This window comes from Gossypium raimondii, chromosome 7, assembly GCF_025698545.1.
Source record: "Gossypium raimondii isolate GPD5lz chromosome 7, ASM2569854v1, whole genome shotgun sequence".
In the NCBI taxonomy this organism is placed as follows: Eukaryota; Viridiplantae; Streptophyta; class Magnoliopsida; order Malvales; family Malvaceae; genus Gossypium; species Gossypium raimondii.
The window spans coordinates 40,642,727-40,654,810 of NC_068571.1; the positions used below are offsets into that span (position 1 = coordinate 40,642,727).

The 12,084-nt window shown below is 29.9% G+C and overlaps 1 long non-coding RNA gene across 1 annotated transcript; it reads right to left on the reverse strand.

Annotated features, from left to right (window-relative positions):
• Window positions 1-2,747: 2,747 nt before the first annotated feature.
• Window positions 2,748-4,267, reverse strand: LOC128042391 (uncharacterized). Its single transcript, XR_008197722.1, has 2 exons — window positions 3,988-4,267; window positions 2,748-3,512 (listed from the first exon to the last, which is right to left on the reverse strand). It is a non-coding gene; the product is annotated as an uncharacterized LOC128042391 (long non-coding RNA).
• Window positions 4,268-12,084: the final 7,817 nt, after the last annotated feature.

A 12,084-nucleotide genomic window follows, 5' to 3' on the forward strand; every position in this document is an offset into this window, starting at 1 on the left:
TATGAGATTTTTATTTGGTAAACAAATTAAATAGTGACAATTGTATGGTGTTGATGGTGTACAAATGTGAATATATGATTGAATATTTAATAGATATTTAGAATAAATATATTATTATAGTATAAAGTAAATAAAATAAAAGGAAATAAAAACAAAGCAAAAGAAAAGAAACAGAATAGAAAGAACAAAGAAACAGAGAAAGAGACGAAACAGAGGAGAAACAGGGAGAAAGAAGAAAAAGAAAGAAAAAGGAAAATAGGGTTTTAAAGCTTGGAATTTAACTTGGTAAGTCAATCAAGTCCTTTTCTTTTAATTTAGATGTTTTAGAAGTTAGTTTTGTTGAAAATAAGTTGAGGTTTTGGAAGTTAATAGATTTTTTTAGTAGGGTTTATGTTGAATAATGATGGAATTGAGGGTTTATTTGATAAAAATTTTGATTGGAATTGAATAAAGGATTGAATTGTAAACTAAACTATAAGTTTTAAATTTTAGGGATTAAATTGAAATAAATTCGAAATTATGAAAATATGATAAAAATTAGATAGTTACATATAAGTTTGGCAAGAAATTGAGTAGCAAGAAGGTATGAATTGAGAAAGAAAAATATATAGATTTAGTTAGGATTAAATTGAAATTAAAGTAAAAGTTAGATAAAAATTTCAGCAAGTAAATTGTATTGTGCTAATGATTATGAAAATTATCTTAATTTCTTTTCGTAGCTAATATCGCACCCGAGGCATCCACGAGGAAAGGAAAAGAAAAAGTGGACGAGGAATAGACACGGGAATTACGGTTTGTATCATTATAATTCAAATTTTATTATTATTAAGTGTTTAATTTGCTAATGATGTGTGGTAAGTATTTTAAGGTAAGTGTTTAATAAATCATAATTTATAATGTGGTATTGAAATTGAAACTAATATTGAATCGAGTTATGGAATATTGGATATTGTTTTGAGTCTTGAGTGAATTGTGAAAATCTTGAATATTGTTATGTATATTGCATTAAATTGTGAAATTACTGGAATAATAAATTACTGTAATACTGTGAAACTGATTGAAATAAGGAATTTATAATTGATATTGAACTAAAATGGAAATTGTACTGGAGAGTGAATTAAATATCCTATTAACTAGTCGGGCTAGTCGGATATAGTTGGCATGCCATAGGATATGGAAGAGTACGGGGTATTTGCCGGCTTACTGATTAGGCACTTATGTGCCGAATACTGTTACTGTTACTGTTACCGGTTCGGCACTTCGTGTGTCGAATATTGTTACTGTTACCGTTACCGATTCGGCACTTTGTGTGTCGAATACAGTTACTGTTACCGTTACCGATTACTGTTTACTGGTGTGTTTGGTTGGAATCCGTGTATCCGCCGAGTCCGAGTCAAGTTAATAGGGATAAATGAAATAAATTTACTGATAAAACTAATCTCGAATGATATATTATATGTGAAGAGTGAAATTTTAAATAAAGAAATAAGAATGATATTTATATATAATTAATTGCTAATATTAAAAGATTGAATTGTTTCTTAGTAGTGATAATTGTAATGAAAAGTATGTGTGTGATTTAATGTATTTAATTATAAATTGAATTATAGTGATACCACGAGTATATGCATACTCAATGACAGTTGTTTCCGTGCTTGCAGTTGTAGAGGTCAATCTTGATCCAAAGATCCAAAACCGGACCGACTTCAAACAAACTTTTGGTGATGTATAATTTTCCTTGGTAATGTGGCATGTACATAGGATGTGTATAAAGGTTATTATGTTTTAGTATGAATGATTAAAAATGTTAGTAGTATAAGTTTATGAATTATAATGAAAGAAGTTTATCGATCTTTATTTAATTTATTACATTGTTAAATTTAAATTGACATTATGTTGATTAAGTTGATTAGAAGGTATTTAGAATAGGAATTGAGAATGTGAAATGAATCGGTTGAATTGGTTGAGATTGGAAATACTATGGTTTTAATTGCAGGAGGTATTATGCAAAAATAAGCCGAAATGCTGCCGAAATTTTGTAAAAAAACAAAAAAACAAAAAAAAAACCTCGGAGTATTTGAACGAGTTTCATTTCACTTTTTCATTCATGTGTTGAACTTCAAAAGTTTATTATATGGATTTAGTTATACAATTATATTACAATTGTTATTTTATTATGAATTATTCGTAAACTGTTTGATATGTCTGGTAATGCCTCGTAACCCCGTTCCGGCAACGGTTTGGGGTTAGGGAGTGTTACAATTATAGTTATCACTTCAATGCTCTTTCATCTCATTTTTCTTTTCTAAAAATTTATTTTATTTATATTTTTACTCAACCAAGTACACAGGTGACTTATCAAATTAATTAAAGGCTGCAAAATGGTATTGTTGGCCGATAACGAAGTCTCTCACATTCCTTGTCCGATAAACCAAATGTGCTTAACGGAAATCTAAACCCAAGTACTGAAGGTGGGTGATTCATTCTCATCACTTTATGGGGTAAGAATTCGTTGAATGGTGCTCCATTTTTAATTTTCTAGGATGGCATTATTTAATAGAGCCGAAGGATGAAACAGCTTTGAGAGATGGAGTTTTCACCATTTCTGGAATGAGAGTTCTAGGATTTCGGAGCATGGTTCAGTACTTGAGTTGCTGGTTTGTCGGCTTCGCCACGACTTTTGTACATGTTTCCCTTTGCCTTTCGAACAAACTTGGAAAAGAAGAAAAAAAAACAGGTTCAATAGGTCAGCTCAGGAGAACCAGTTGTAGCGGACGTTTAGTCATTATGGGGAGAAATTCATCCCAAGGCCAAAGTAGGCTTTTTACTCTCAATTCATTCACGAGCTCGTCCCAAATTAGGCCTAAAATGAAACGAAAACCATCTCTTTGTTCTGAAACAAAGCCATTTAAAAAGGAAATCCTAGCTAAAGGTTACATATTAACAATGGAAAGAGAACAAAAGAATGAATAAACGAATACAAAAGAAACCTATAACCTCTACCTAGAAACAGGGAATGTTTGCAAACCATTACTTAATCAGTTTGGCAGGCTGTTAGGGATGTAAAAGTAGCAGACCAATCTTATGTAGTAGATTCAGGCACTTGGACTTGGTCATCCCCAAGGAAGGGAGTCCAGGAGTCTGCAGACTTGGTCATCCCCAAGGAAGGGAGTCCAGGAGTCTGCAGAGGCATTGCTGCTGAACAACCAATCCACTTTCTCTGGTACATTAACGAAAATAAAGTTGGAAGGCTTCATTTTCTATCAGACTTCCTCTTTTTGTTGCCTGGAGAGGCCCCTGTCAACTGCAAAACAAAATTCAAGCATAAACCAAAACCCAGGGTCTGGACAAATATTCAACTAACAACGTTTTTATTTCAGACTTCCAACTTCCTCACCAACAGGAGTCTCTGTTCCTTTCTTCCTTTTAGGTTGAGGGGTGCCAGTTTCTAGATAGTACAGCACTTCTTTCTTCGATCTGAATTTTCGGCCCGATGATGGATCAACATAATACTGCACAACCATTGTTTTTAGTTTTTTCACTGCATTTCCAATTATCTACTTAGATGAATACAACAAGAGGGTCTCAATCAAATTCTAATTTATACACCCTACATGCATAAACAAATCAATGATGCAACAAAATGAACTGGTATCAACTCAAATGTACTTTCACATAGTTTCCTTTGACTCCCTTAAATCAGATATTTTAAAACGCAACATTCACCCAAGTCAAATCCTTCTTTTAAGAACCAATTAACCAACATTTAATCATTACATTCACTCGCCAGATTCCACAATGCACCTTGTTTTTCTGAGGGGACAGTTAAAAGCTTTTATATGTGTCACGTGTGTCACTAATGAAAATGGCAATCATGCACAACTTGATATTCGATAATCATGAATACCCATAGAATAAAAATTGAATAAATACGCTGATATTAAACTTAACAGAAAAAAAAATTATGGTAGATAGTATGGAATTAACCTTATCAACCAGACCAGGTCTGGCATCGGAGCTTCGACCCCTATCTTTGATCAACCATCCAGTTGGCAACCAAGTATCGGATGCCACCCCACGTTGTTTCACCTTGGACTCTGTCGAGAACGACAAGTTGTTCGAGCCCTGTGGCGGTGTGTCGAGTAAGGTGCCACATGAAATCGAATCGTTGGGAGACTTTGGCGACTCAGCTAATTGGTTTCTATTGAAAGCCAATAAACTTTTAAATAAAAATCAAACTTATCCTTTAAGAGATATTTTCTTTGGGATATTCTAGAATATAAAATAAAGAAACAGCATACTATCTTGAAGACTAGATATTCTAGATTAACATTCTAACAATTAGATATTTGTAAAATTAATGCAAGAATGTTGACATGTGTCAACAAACCAACGGAGGAGCTTTCATTTTTGTAATGATGCAAGAGAGAAGTGTGTTGACATGTGTCAATTTTCTTGAATTGTGTATTAATAAAAGTGTTCTCTTTTTTTGTAATTGTAAGTCTTGGTTAAGTCTTAAATTTTCAAACACTTAGTGCATTTGGGTTAGCTTTTATATGATAAGGATTGAAGCGGAAGAAATATCAAATTCAAGTTGTTTGATTCAAGAAGGAAATATTTGGATGTGATCAGAAAGGAAAAACCAAATAAATTTAAAAATAACAAAAGAAATAAGAAAAATAAGAAAACTTTAAGAAATAAAGGATAAATATTCAAAATAATAACTAAACAGTGAAAATATAGATTATTTTTGGAGGGTTGATTATAGTCATTAATTGAGGTTTTTGGGATTTATATATCAAATGGTTCAATTGGACATTTATCCTTTTATCTATCAGCTTATCGTTTCATCTTTCACTTTACTTTAATCTATCTTTTCTCTATTTAGTTATTATTTTGAATATTTATCCTTTATAATTTTTTTTTAATTTTTGTTATTTCCTTTGTTATTTTCTAAATTTATTTGGTTTCTTCATTTCAGGTCACATCCAAATCTTTTCTTCTTAAGTTAAACAACTTGAATTCAGTCCTTCTTCCACTTCCTCCGTTCAATTCCTTATCATCTAAGCATTTAGTGCACTTAAGTTAGATTTTATATATGGTCGGCTCTGCTGCCTGAATGATATATGGTATGTTCTGCCACCTGAGTATTATAGTGCACTAATAAGTTAGAAAATAAAAGATTAACAAACTTCAGAAAATTTGTATAACATTAGTTGTAGGTCCTAGGTCCTCTGTACCAAGTATATTGGGCTCGTCAAGTTCTCAACAGTTTCTTTCGTTGGCATTGGATTTGTGAAGCAGCTTGGAAGGCAAGTCAGTAGTGGAAGGTTGAATTAGATTTGACATTGGCAACGCAAAGATGAAAGAGCTACACTTGAAAGACTTTTTGACATTTTAGAATAAAACACGAATGAAAGGAGACGCCACTCCCATGCCATGGATTGGAGTAGATCGGATTAGATATTATGATATACTTTTAAAATATTTTTTTAAAAAAAATTATATTAGTTATGCACTACATATGTTAATCAATTATTAAATTTGATAAAATTGATATTATTTAAATATATAAAATTATAATTAAGATAAAAATAAAAAATAATATAAAATGCATGTAGCACAAAAATTAAATAATAAAATAATATCAAATTAAATAATAAAATAAAACTTTGCTTTGAAAATTTACAAAATTGGAAATATAATTATTAAATAATAATAAATAATTATTTAATAATAATTACAAAATTAAATAATAATAACATCTCAAATGTTACAAATAAATAATTATTAAGAAGATACATTAAAGTATTAATTTATAATGCTAAAAATATAGCATTATCTAATCAAATAAAACATATAAATTATAAAAATCAACGTGATACACTATATTTGGAAAAACTACAAATCAAAATAAAAGTAGTCATCTATTTAAAATACTAAATAAAAAATAGTTAAGTTTTTAAATATAAAATTTAATATTTTATTATAGAATAAATATGTTTACATAACAATTTTAAAAAAATAACTGAAATGTTCTTATACCATTTATTATTGAAATGATTATTCGAATTATATTTTGTTAATATTTTATATTAATTTAAAACTAAATGGACGTCTCTCACGTCCCTTTTGTCACTTCTTTGAATTTTCTTTGGTCAAATTCTGTTATTAAACCCTATATTTTATCTAAATTATCAATCTAGTATATATATATTTTTAATTTGATCAATTTTAGTTCTTATATTTTTTAAATTTGAAATTTTAATCCTGGCCCAATGGTAGCAGTTAAATATGTTTGGTTAAAATATGTTATTAATCTTGTATTATGTGTAAAGTTATAGATTTAATCCACATCCACCAATTGAATAATTTTTAGTGGTTATATTTTTGAATTTCAAAATTTTAGTATTAATGCAAGCGATAGTTGTTAAATCTATTAGCTGATTTTTTGTGAGTAATATGTGGAAATAACAAATGCACATAGCATTACACATGTGATAATATATTTGACACATCAAATTCTAATGAATTTAATACTAATCATTGGTTAGGACTAAAATTTTCAAATATAAAAAATACAGTACTAAACCCACAACTTGCACAAAATATAGGATCTAATAGCAAAATTTAACTTTTCTTTCTAGTCTTGTTTTTAATTGCTTTCACTATGATTTTTGTAATGATTTAGTTACATGGAGCACCTCTATATGGAGGCTTGTACATAAACAATACTCCATTATCTTTTCTCTAAAAGTAATTATGGTTTTAGTTTTAGTTTTAGTTTTAAGTTTTATTCCATTATGTGTTTTTTTTAAAAGAACTGACATTTGTATAATAGGTTGTAGTGTTTTATAGATCATTTGTATTTGTGTTATTTATGTATTATTGTTTTTATGGTGTAAAGCTCTATAAATATCAAGAGGAGTAACTTGGTGTTTTAAAATTTTAGAAGAAAGATGACAATAAAAAATCAACATAATAATTTATAGTGATTCGCATCAATTACTTATCTCCGCCACCTTAACTTATCACAACTAAGGATTTTTCAAATTCACTAATTTGAAACCTTTTGAAGATAAGGTTTAACCTTTACAAACACTTTATTTTCAATAAACAAGATAGAGCTACTTCCCCTTGAGGTTTTCTACCAAAACCTTAAGTAAACCCTTACAAAGATGAGAAATAAAATGACTAACAAGGAATACCTCTCAAAGGCTAATTTCACTCAAAAGATTTTACAACATTTAAAAGATTGAAAGAAATAACTACCCAAGTGTGTATATGAGAAATACAATGAAAATATTAGAATTATGTGCAATAAACTTTGTAAGCTTGATTATTGTTACTTCTTAGTGTTCTTGATCTCTATTTATATCATCTTATTGATTTGTAGTAGTTTGTAGTGGTTAGAAGGAAAATTGAGTTATTAGAGACATTAATTTGAGCATTAAATGTAATTGTAAGGGCATAGGTATTGGTACCTTGGTAATTAGGGTTTAGTTCCTTCCTTTAAAATGTGACACACCAAAGATGGAAGGGGTCTAGTACCTCTTCAATTGGGGTTCTGTACCTTAGGATTTGAGAAACGTTTTGGGACTTGGGGTCTAGACCCTACACGACATTGGGTTTGGTATTCATGTGGCAAAAAGCTTTGCCAACTTGGGTATTAATTCCTTTGCCAAAAGGGTTCGATACCCTTGTGGCAAAAAGCTTACTGTCGACTTGGATATCGCACTCTTTTAGGCTGGGTATCGCACCCTACAAGAAAAATACTTGAAAATTTTCTTTAAAACGATATTTTAAATTGTTTATTTACTTTTAAGTACTTAGAATAACTTGAAAAATAATTTCTTAAAATATAACTTATCAAATTCAGTTAAGAGATTATTTGATATATCAAAACATTAGAAAATCAAAGATAACAATCTCCCATTTTTATATAACAAAATTTTAAGAAACTTTGCTTTTAAGAACTCCCTTTAGAACACTTTTTAAAGACAAGTACTAAAAAAATGATTGAATTTCAATTTAAATAGATTTTGTTTTTATATTCTAATTGAAATTCAATTAACTTTTACTTAGTTGTTGATGGTAATTCCTCATATTTCCATCTATAGATTGGGTAATTTTCCTTTTCAGAAGGGATTAATTCAATATATAGATTTTCCCCTAAAGATTCAATGTATAGTTGAATTTTAATTTTGAGCAATTTTATATTTTACTTTTGAAATCCACTTCACTCATACATATCTTCTTAGAAAAGACTAGTTACTTTTGTTTTATGCCCGTATAGCTTTTCATGAATATAAATCTTAAATGGATATGTTTCTAACAAGCACATTGTATTCAATTGTGTAAAACAATACTAGACTGATTGTCGAATATGGATACAAAGCCTAATCATATGTTGTGAAATATGATGCTTTCAACTAGGTTGTTAATCACATCTTACTTTGGTTTCCATACTATTAGTTGTTTCCTGATTAAGAATAGAACAGGTGTAACTTGTTCGTTTTGACGGTCATTCGAAGCAGGATTACTGAGGATGGTAATTTGGAATCGTTTTGGTTGATGGTAATTTGTCAAGATGAAGTGAATTGTCAGACATCTATAATTTGTCTATTCACACATCTAAAAGTTATGTAATGAGATATGCCTCTGCCTCTGGTTCTTAGTGATTTACTAGTCAAACTCCTTATTACAGCTCAAAAGGTTGTGTAATGAGGATCTAGTAATGTGCTTGGTAAGTGGGCTCTGATTGAGCATTTTATGTACAGCGACTAGTACATGCAATAAGCTGGTCAATAACTATGCTTACGGTAGAAATCATGCAAGCTTTTTATGTTCTTTCCTTCATCCTAATTTGCATGTCAAGCTCCTTCTGGATACATATATGTTGACCTGTTGCATTTTATTTTTATGAATATGTGTGGATATCCAGATGCTAAGTATAAAGCTCACATGAAAGCATATTTCTCAATTGGATTTGGATCATTGCAATAATGTTTATTTTTAGCCTTCGTTTTATGTTAGTTGTGTTGAGGAGGGAATTGTTTCTCATAGTTTAAAGGCTAATAATTTCTTAAGGCTCTGCTTCATATGTAGGATGTAAAATTTGTTAATTTAATAGTTAAGCTAGTAAAGACTAATAAATCTTTTGTGATGTTGGTGTTTTGTTGCACTATGAATAGTGCTTTTAAGGTGTGCATCAAAGCGTACCTAGGCTTTATGCTTAGCACTAGACAACAAAAGCACCTTAAGCCATTTTGGGCAAGGCACGTGTGATTAGGTGCACATAGGGAAATCATGTACCATTATTAGCAGGAAAAGAGATAATATCGATCTCTCTACTTCTCAATGTTCAAGTTTTCAACAAAATGCATGCAACCATAGGGAAATCATGCATATTCATCAACAAAAGAAAATTTGCAGGCTTGTATCAAATTATTAACCTTAAGCTTATTTTAGTTATATGCATAGGCACACATATATGTATATTGCACCTTCAGTGAAGTGAAAGCTTTTTCTTGCTCCTTGTGCCTATGGGAATATAAAGGTTCTAACATCTTTAATGCGCTTTGTCCCTTTGAGAACATTGTTATAGATCTTTTTGTGAGATACCAAAACTTGTGATTATAATTAAATCAATATTTAACAGGAGGCTTTTAAATCAGTGGTTGTTTCTCAATATAACATAAGGGAAAAAAGGGAAAGATTCTAGTTTTAGATTTTTTTTCTTCTGAAAAATGGAATATGTTAGGTTTAATGGTAAACAGATAGAGTATTGACTATGGTCTGAAAGCAATTTATGTTTAATTTCTTCCGTAAAAATCAAAATGCGAAAGTAACTTAATTGCAAGATTTATTTGTTGCTTTAGCTTTGGAGATAGATGAAAGAATTTGTCTAACTCCTTTTTTCTTTAACTTCTAATTTGGCTTTTCACTAATAAAAAAATACTTCAATTTAGGCTTTTAGACTAGTTAATGTTCAAGTTCTTGTGCCTTTTTCATCAATCAAGATTAAATACTTTAGTTTACTCACTCCTGCATTTCTTTTGTTAGCCAGTTATGTAAGATTTTGAGGATTTCTCATATTGCTCTGTATTGGAATGGAAAACAGATACGAGTCCAAGTAAGAGAAAAATGATGTATTATCTCATTCAGAGTATAATATTGGTGGTCAATTATGCTTTTATGATGTACTTGTGGTTTATTATGTTTGAATGCCCGATAGTAGAAAGCCTACCTTTGATCTTAGTGTCCAACTCATCTGCATCTCATATTTTTGCCCTTCTATTCCATGTGCGAGTAAGTTAGTGCGGAGACTTTTTAGTTCTATAACCAAAGTGCACGTAGGGTCTAAAATGAAAGTAGGAACAGGAAACACTAGAAATAAAAATCAACAAAAGAAATTAACTAAAAATAATAAAAACAAATAGTTGAAAGAAAATATGTTGAAATTAGAGGATCAACTCTTGGTGTCATATTAATATTAAATTTTAGTACTCAATATTATTACTCAATTAGAATCCACACAAAATGGAGATCCCAATCAGATAATCTAGCAATATACGTCCAATAATTAGGCATATGAATCCATAAGGAAAGATATGTCCATCAAAGGAGTGTCCAATATGATTGTCCAAAAGTCCAAGAGTTTAGCAAATGAATCCATAAGCAAAGGATGGTGCAATATGAAAGTTCAATTATTTAAGTTCAACCCAAAAATATAACATATGGTATTATAATCACTTGATAACTTCAAAACTTATAAAAAAAAAGATTTCTAATATTTATTATGTCAATTTTTTTATGTCTACAACAAATTAAGGTTAATTTATCCAAGCATTCATTATGTCATCTATTGCCTATAACAAATAAATGATCTTATTTTACATGTATGATTACAAGAAGTGATTGATAATTAATTTTAGCTCAAATTATGACTTAATATTTGCCAAGAGTTTCTCCCTTTTACCTCAGCATTAAAAACTTAGAATAACATAACAAAATTAAACAACTCAAACTTATATGAAAAAGGCATATTAGATATAAGAAACTTGAGATTTTATAAGGATAAAGAACCAAACAAATACCAACAAGAAAACGATCTTGATCTCAACTTCAAGATGCCTCTTATTCTGAAACAAAAGGCTGTTTATAGAGGTTTTTGAAGAGGAAAATGACAATGCAAAGGACTTGCTAGTTATAAATTTCTAGGCCTCCTTCTTTGTCATCTTTTGAGTCATTTTTCATATGTTAATTGATGACTTCTTTTGTCTAAGTTAACGTCTCCCGATGGGAAAAGTCCAAGAAAGTTGATTGATGTTTTGCATATTGTACATTCACTATAAAAATTTCAGCTCCAAACTCCATGTATGTTAGGAGATATGATCCAATCACAAAAATGCATCAAAACTGTCCATCAATGTGAAATTTGTAAATTTCTCTTTACTTTTGGATTTCTTCCTGATGCATTTTGGTATTGGTGTTCCAATATTTTATAGATCTTCAAATTCCCTTTCTGACGATATAAGGTACACCTAAAATGGAGTCCTAGAGCTCGAGAAATGATCAAAACACTAAGAAGTGTTTCGGTTGGAAATTTTGAATGCGTTCAAATTACAAATTTTGAATCTTTGAGCATTGGGCATCCACTTGGCATCTTAGATCAACTTTAGGCTTAGTGCATTTAATCTCATGGTTCCATGTATTGACATATTCTTCCCAAATTTGTTTTACCTACAAATTCCACACGAAATATTTTATTAAAATTAAATGCGTGAAAAACCCTAAAAACACTATTTACAATGCAAACATTAAAAAAAATCAAATCAAATCAAATGGATGTAAAATGTATAAAAACACTCAAGAAACTAAGCAAATGTAAATAAAATATAACTTAAAATAATCATATGATTATGACTTATCAGTTAGCTCTTGATAAGTCCATAGTTGATTTGTCATCCCATTACCACTTTTAAACTTTTTGGCTTGAAAGAGTACTAATATCATCATGATAATGTTTTTCTCTAGACAAATATGGAGTTCTGCTTAGCTTTCCTGATTTCAAGCTTGAAT